General features: G+C 46.2%; 1 pseudogene; it reads left to right on the plus strand.

Moving 5' to 3' along the window:
• The first annotated feature begins 1226 nt into the window (after positions 1-1226).
• LOC105549683 lies at positions 1227-1580 on the plus strand (annotated as a pseudogene).
• Positions 1581-6589: the final 5009 nt, after the last annotated feature.

Below are 6589 nucleotides of genomic sequence, written 5' to 3' on the forward strand. Positions count from 1 at the left end.
CTCGGCCTCCCAAAGTGCTGGGATTACCGGCTTGAGCCACCGCGCCCGGCCAATATATTCTTGCTTAAATAAATCATCTATTAATCATTAAAAAGAAAAGAAAAGAAAACCAAATACCACAGGCTCTCACTTACAAGTGGGAGCTAAATGATAAGAACTTATGAATAGAAAGAAGGAAACGATAGACACTGGAGTCTACTTGAGGGTGGAGGGCAGGAGGAGGGAAAGGAGCAGAAAAGATAACCACTGGGTACTGGGCTTAATACCTGGATTTCTTTACCTATGTAACAAACCTTCATATGGACTCTCAAACCTAAAATAAACGTTAAGAAAAAAAAAAGGGGCCGGGCGCGGTGGCTCAAGCCTGTAATCCCAGCACTTTGGGAGGCCGAGACGGGCGGATCACGAGGTCAGGAGATCGAGACCATCCTGGCTAACATGGTGAAACCCCGTCTCTACTAAAAAATACAAAAAACTAGCCGGGCGAGGTGGCGGGCGCCTGTAGTCCCAGCTACTCGGGAGGCTGAGGCAGGAGAATGGCATGAACCCGAGGAGGAGGAGCTTGCAGTGAGCCGAGATCCGGCCACCGCACTCCAGCCTGGGTGACAGAGCAAGACTCCGTCTCAACAAAAAAAAAGAGAAAGAAAAAACAAAGGAAATCAGTATATTGAAGAGATATCTGCACTCTCGTTTGCTACAGCAGTATTCACAGTAGCCAGAATTTGGAAGCAGCCTAAGTGTAGCTCAACAGATGAGATGAATGGATAAAGAAAATGTGTGTGGTACACATATACAATGGAGTACTGTTCATCCATAAAAAACAATGAGATCCAGGCCAGGTGCGGTGACTCACACCTGTAATCCCAGCACTCTGGGAGGCTGAGGTAGGTGGATTACTTGAGCCCAGGAGTTTGAGGCCAGCCTGGGCAACTGTGAAATCCCACCTCTACAAAAAATACAAAAATTAGCCAGGTGTGGTGGTGAGCAGCTGTAGTCCCGGCTACTCAGGAGGCTGAGGTGGGAGGATCACTTGAGCCCAGGAGGTGGAGGTTGCAGTGAGCTGAGATCGCATCACTGCACTCCAGCCTCAGTGCCAAGAGCTCAAACTTTCCTCAGCTGCTGCCAAGGTGCTGCGTCCTCCCGAGGACCGCGTTGCAGTGAGGCCCTCACTTCATCTGGCAACTAGCACTGCATCCGGCAGCACCAGCCCCATACTGGCCCATGACATGGCCTCCATCTCCAAGCTCGCCTGCATCTACTCAGCCCACATTCTGCACGAGGACAAGGTGACCACCACGGAGGATAAGATTAATGGCCTCATTAAAGCAGCCGGTGTAAATGTTGAACCTTTTTTGGTCTGGCTTGTTTGCAAAGGCCCTGGCCAACGTCAACATGGGAGTCTCATTTGCAATGTAAGAGCTGGTGGACCTGCTCCCCCAGCAGCAGGTGCTGCACCAGCAGGAGCTCCTACCCCCTCCACAGCTGCTGCTCCAGATGAGGAGAAGAAAGCAGAAGCAAAGAAAGAAGAATCTGAGGAGTCTGATGATGACATGGCCTTTGGTCTTTTTTCTTTTTTTTGAGGCAGAGTCTCACTCTGTCGCCCAGGCTGGAGTGTACTGGCGTGATCTCAGCTCACTGCAACCTCCGCCTCTTGGGTTCAAGCAATTCTCTGCCTCGGCCTCTTGAGTAGCTGGGATTACAGGTGCCTGCCACCACGCCAGGCTAATTTTTTTGTATTTTTAGTAAAGACAGGGATTCACCATCTTGGCCAAGTTGGTATGGAACTCCTGACCTTGTGATCCACCCACCTCGGCCTCCCAAAGTGCTGGGATTATAGGCGTGAAACACCGCGCCTGGCCTGGCTTCGGTCTTTTTGACCAAACCTCTTTTGAAATGTGTTCAATAAAAAGCTGAACTTGAAGGAAAAAAAGGAGGGGGGGAGCAGGGAGGAAGGCAAGAAAAAAGACAAAAAAGGAGATCCTGGCCAGGTGCAGTGGCTCACGCCTGTAATCCCAGCATTTTGGGAGGCCGAGGCAGGCAGATCACGAGGACAGGAGATCAAGACCATCCTGGCCAATATGGTGAAACCCCATCTCTACTAAAAATACAAAAATTAGCTGGGCGTGGTAGCGTGTACCTGAAAACCCAGCTACTCAAACGGCTGAGGCAGGAGAATTGCTTGAACCAGGGAGGCAGAGGTTGCAGTGAGTCGAGATCGCGCCACTGCACACCAGCCTGGCGACAGAGCGAGACTGTATCTCAAAAAAAAAAAAAAATAGAATGAGATTCTGTCATTTTCAACAACATAGATAGAACTAGAGGGCAGTACATTAAATGAAATAAACCAGGCACAGAAAGACAACTTGGGCGTGGTAGGTGGTGGTTGCCGAGAGCCAGTATCATGCCACTGCACTCCAGCCTGGGCATCAGGGCAACACCCTGCCTCAAAAAAAAAAAAAAGCTTGAATAGAGCTCAGATCCAAAAACACTCCGTTATATTTTAGAACAATTTGGAGAATTTTCACTTATTACACAGAGCAAATATCAGATAATATTATTTGTAATTTTCTTGATGCAAATAGAATTACGGTTTTAGTAAGACAACACTCTTATCATTGAGTCAGGTATTACCCACTACTTAAATGTCGAGCTTTTACCATCCTGGCTAACACGGTAAAACTCCATCCCTACTAAAATACAAAAAATTAGCCGGGCATTGTGGCACGCACTTGTAATCCCAGCTACTCGGGAGGCTGAGGCAGGAGAATCGCTTGAACCCGGGAGGCGGAGGTTGCAGTGGGGTGAGATCGCGCCACTGCACTCCAGCCTGGGCAACACAGCGAGACTCCCTCTCGGAAAAAAAAAAAAAAAAAAAAAGAAATGTCGAGCTTCATCTCTGCAATGAATTTCCCATTTACTCTCAAACAGTTCACCATAAAATGTATTTACGAGACAGCAACTACACAAAACGCTAAATACAGGTGCAGCTACAATGGATACTCATTTGTCGTACTGGATGGTCAACATACCCATAGGTTTAAGTTTTTTCGAAAGAAAAATGCAGAAAAAATACACTTAGTACAGTCATCCTGTTAACGGTAAATTCGATTATTGTAGTATTTGTGTGTAAACCCTCCACCCTTTCTTCCAGGAAGCCTGGTTATGAAGCTCTTTGGAGACGTACAGAGCTAGGAACTTCAAATGAAAAGAATAGCTGAGTATTCTTAGCTTTCTTTAGTAGAAAGACTCGCGGTCTACAAACGTTTATATGCACATGCAGAAATACGCACACCCTAGACAGCTAAGAAAGCACCTTTCTACCTGAACGTAAAGTGTCCATAAAAAATATACAGGTTTCGCAAAGGCAAAATGCCAAAATCTCACAGGAAACACTCGTTTGCATAAAAAAGGAAGCACCTGCCTGCTTGAACCAACTTTCTCCCAGTGCTCACCCGAACACGGTGGAGTTGCCAGGTCCGTGGGGCTGCAGGATCTTGGGGACGGAGTCAATCGAACGCGAACAGCAAAATTCTTTCCCCTCTGAAAAACAATTCACAAAGGTTGCCTTGGAGACTTATGTTTTAGGCCTCAGAGTCCTTGGACACTTTTGAAGACGGGAACGCATGGCGGAAAACATTCCTCGGACGCGCCCATACTGCAGTTCCCCCCCGGCTCCTCTAGGGGACCCAAGGTCCGAATGGCCTCTCCGACGTGGCCTCGCCCGATGGCTCCGCGGCTCCCGCGGACGCGAGTGGAGTGGTCCGGGCCTCTCGAAGGAGGATCCTCGATTACCCTGGGTCGATTGTGACCTCTGCCACCCCGCGAAACAACGCCCAACCCACTAGTCTACACAAGCCTCACCAAAGTAGTGAACGACCAGACGACACAAAGAAGAAGGTGGCTCTGAGGCAATAGGCGCCAGCGACTAAAAGAGACAACTGGCGCGCCGCTAACGTCACTTCCGCCGGAGCATTGGGAGGGGCGTGCCTCGTTGCGTGGGCAGTTGGACAGGATGGAACTCTTTAGGATTCTAGTTTCCCTCCGCGTGGCTGCGGAGGTATCAAGGGGTGGGCTCAGTGCGTGGGTCGGCAGAGAGAAATGGGCCCACGGGACAAGGTGGGGGTTAAATCAGGGCTGTGGGCGGGGCTGTGGGCGGGGCCCATGTCCGGGGGCGGGGCTGGATGTGAGACCAGACCCACCGGTTGGCTTCCGTGACAGAATGGACCGGGAGGGCGAAACGTCGGGGGTTGGGCTCGCCCCTCAGGATGCTCATTAAAAACTTTCCCCACGTTCCTGGACCCCTTTCAGGATTCTCTCCAGTTGATAACCTGCCAATCCACAAAATGGCCTGCTTCCTCCATTCGATCACGTCTTTAGAACTTTATTTTCTCTTATTCCTTTTTATTTATCTGACCTTGCTAAATTCTAATCGTTGATTCCTCTGCGTTTTCAATGTATCGATACTTTCTGTAAATATTGCCATTTTTTTTTCTTTTCTTTCTTTCTTTTTCTTTTTTTTTTCCTTTGAGGCAGGGTCTGGCTCTGTTGCCCAGGCTGGAATGCAGTGGTGGGAGCACGGCTCACTGCAGTCTCGACCTCTCCAGGCTCAAGCCATCCTCCCATCTCAGCCTCCCGAGTAGCTGGGACACGGGCACACCACCACGCCCGGCTAATTTTTGTATTATTATTATTATTATCATTATTATTATTATTTTGTAGAGACAGGGTCTAACCATGTTGCCCAGGTTGGTCTGGAACTCCTGGGCTCAAGCGATCTGCCCGCCTTGCACTCCTGAAGTGGGACTACAGGCGTGAGCCACCACGCACCATGCCTGGCCTTATTGTATATTTTTTTCTTCTTCAACTATGTATTTGTTACTATTTCTCATATCTTATCAAATTATTCAAAGCCTCCCATACTACATTGTGAAATACTACTGATACCAGGCATTCTTCACTTATTCTGTGCAAAAAAAAAAAGAAGAAGAAGAAGACTGTTGGACTTGTGGTAGAGATTTAGTTGAATCTTTGGGTTATATTGGTATCTTGATAATACTGAGTCTTCCTATGTGTGAATATACAATATCTCTCTATTTAGGTCTTCTTTAAATTCTTTCAGTAATGTTTTGAAATTTTCAGTTTACAAATATTTTACCTCTTGAAGTCAAGTTATTCCCATGTAACTTATTTGGATGCTTTTGTAAAAGGGATCACATTCTCAGTTTCCTTTTCTGATTGTTCATTGCTGGTGTATAGATACAAAACTAATTTTCATCTCTTGATGTTGTACTGTGCAACTTTACAGAATTTGTTACAAGCTCTACTAGTTTTCTTGTAGATTCTTCAAAATTTTCTATATATCAAATATCACCTATAAATATACTTTTATTTGTTCTATTCTAATTGGGAAACCTTTTATTTTACTTTCTTGTGTGATTGCTCTGGCTAGAATTTCCTGTAGAGGCTGGGTGCGGTGGCTCATGCCTGTAATCCCATCATTTTGGGAGGCCGAGGTGGGTGGATCACCTGAGGTCAGGAGTTCAAGACCAGCCTGACCAACCCGGTGAAACCCCGTCTCTACTAAAAATACAAAAAAATTAGCCAGGCGTGGTGGTGGGCACCTGTAATCCCAGCTACTCAGGAGGCTGAGGCAGGAGAATCACTTGAACCTGGGAGGCGGAGGTTGCAGTGAGTGGAGATGGTGCCATTGCACTCCAGCCTGGGTGACAAGAGCAAAACTTCATTTCAAAAAAAAAAAAAAGAAAAGAAAAGAAAAGAATTTCCTGTAGAATGTTGAATAACAAAAGAGAAATCAGACCTCTCTTCTTCCTGATCGTAGGGATAATTTTTAGGCATTCACTATTGAACATGATGTTAGCTGTGTTTTTGTAAGTGCATTTTGTCTTATAAACTCCCTTCTATTTCTAGTTCTCTTAATTTTTAATTTTTTTATTTTTTTGAGACAGAGTCTCGCTCTGTCACCCAGGCTGGAGTGCAGTGGCACGATCTTGGCTCACTGCAACCTCCACCTCCAGGGTTCAAGCAATTTTCTGCCTCAGCCTCCCAAGTAGCTGGGATTATAAGTGCCCACCACACCTGGCTAATTTTTTTGTATTTTTAGTAGAGACGGGGTTTCACCAGCTTGGTCAGGCTGTTCTCCAACTCCTGACCTCATGATCCACCTGCCTCGGCCTCCCAAAGTGCTGGGATTACAGGCATGAGCCACCACGCCTGGCCAGTTTTCTTAATTTTTATCAAGGAAAAGTGTTGAGTTTCATCAAATGCCTTTCCTGCATTAGTTGAGGTGATTCTGTGGGATTTTTTGTCTTTTGTACTAATGTGAAGAATTACATTTTTTAATTTCCTTTTGTTGAAGCAACCTTGCGTTCCTGAGATAAATCTCACTAGTCATGGTGTATAGTGCTTTTAATGTGCTGTTGGATATGATTTACTAATATTTTTTAAGGATTTTTGCATCTATATTCATGAAAGATAGTCTTTTTTTTTTTTTTTTTTTTTTTTTTTTTGAGATGGAGTTTCACTCTGTTGCCCAGGCTGGAGCGCATTGCTGCAATCTTGGCTCAGTGCA

The sequence above is a fragment of the Mandrillus leucophaeus genome, unplaced genomic scaffold (genome assembly GCF_000951045.1).
Source record: "Mandrillus leucophaeus isolate KB7577 unplaced genomic scaffold, Mleu.le_1.0 Scaffold451, whole genome shotgun sequence".
Classification (NCBI taxonomy): Eukaryota; Metazoa; Chordata; class Mammalia; order Primates; family Cercopithecidae; genus Mandrillus; species Mandrillus leucophaeus.